This window comes from Chaetura pelagica, unplaced genomic scaffold (genome assembly GCF_000747805.2).
Source record: "Chaetura pelagica isolate M959 unplaced genomic scaffold, ChaPel_1.0 scaffold1082, whole genome shotgun sequence".
In the NCBI taxonomy this organism is placed as follows: Eukaryota; Metazoa; Chordata; class Aves; order Apodiformes; family Apodidae; genus Chaetura; species Chaetura pelagica.
The window spans coordinates 9,994-11,095 of record NW_009952384.1 but is presented as its reverse complement, the minus strand read 5'-3'; the positions used below and the strand labels follow the sequence as shown (position 1 = coordinate 11,095).

The 1,102-nt window shown below is 59.5% G+C and overlaps 1 protein-coding gene across 1 annotated transcript in view; it reads left to right on the top strand.

Annotated features, from left to right (window-relative positions):
* Positions 1 to 1,102, top strand: part of C3 (complement component 3) — a gene marked incomplete at both ends in the record, with an annotated part of 53,280 nt that overhangs the window by 42,402 nt on the left and 9,776 nt on the right. The gene's annotated exons all lie outside the window — the stretch shown is intronic.

The following is a 1,102-nucleotide window of genomic DNA, read 5'->3' as shown; positions in this document are numbered from 1 at the left end:
GGGGACAAGGGACATCCTGCTTGGAGCTGGGGCACCCTGGGGACAAGGGACATCCTGCTTGGAGCTGGGGCATCTTGGGGGAGACAAGGGACATCCTGATGTGTCTCTGGATCATCCTGAGGGACAAGGGACATCCCGGTGCAGATGTGTGGCAGGGCTGGGTCACCTCAGGGGACAAGGGACATGAGGGATTTGGGGTCACCCATCTCCATCATGCCCCACAGATGGTGTGCAGGAGGAGAAGGTGAGGGCAGCCAACCTCTCTGACATTGTCCCCAACACCGAGTCGGAGACCAAAGTCAGCATCCAAGGTGACAGCAGGGGAGGGGACACCCCTGGGGACAAGCTGGGAGGGGTGACACACACACACACACTCTCCAAGCTTGGCATCTCCTCTTCTTCTGCTCCAGGCAACCCCATGTCCATCATGGTGGAGAAGGCCATCGATGGGGAGAAGCTGAAGCACCTGATCACCACCCCGGCGGGTTGTGGGGAGCAGAACATGATCGGGATGACCCCCACGGTCATTGCCACCCACTACTTGGACAGCACCCAGCAGTGGGAGAGCTTCGGGGTGGACCAGAGAGCCAAGGCCATCGAGCTGATCAAAAAGGGTGGGAGCATCTTCCAAGGGGGGCACCAGCCCCTGGGGTCTTCTCCTGGGGGAGGGGTGGGGGGCAGAAATGTCACCGTCAGCCAAGGTGCTCAAGGAACCTGCACCTTTGAAGAAGACAAGGGTGGGGTTGTCACCAGGTTGGGGATTTCTAGAGCCTACTGGTTTGCACTGGAGTGGGCTGGTGGCCTGGAGCTCCTTCAGCTTGGCTGGGTGCTCTTTTTGTTGGCCAATGGTTGGAGGACATTGGTGGCCTGAAGCCACCCTTGAGTGACCCCCATGTTGGCCAATCACTGGGGAGCTTTGGTGGCCTGAAGCTTCCCCCAGGTGCTCCCCTAGGTGGCCTGAAACCACTGGGAAGAGTTGGTGGCCTGAAGCCACCTCTGGGTGCTCTTCCTGTTGGCCAATGGCTGGAGGACACTGATGTCCTGAAGCCATTCTTGGGTGTGTTGGCCATTGGCTGGGGGGCATTTCGGGGGTTTAGACACC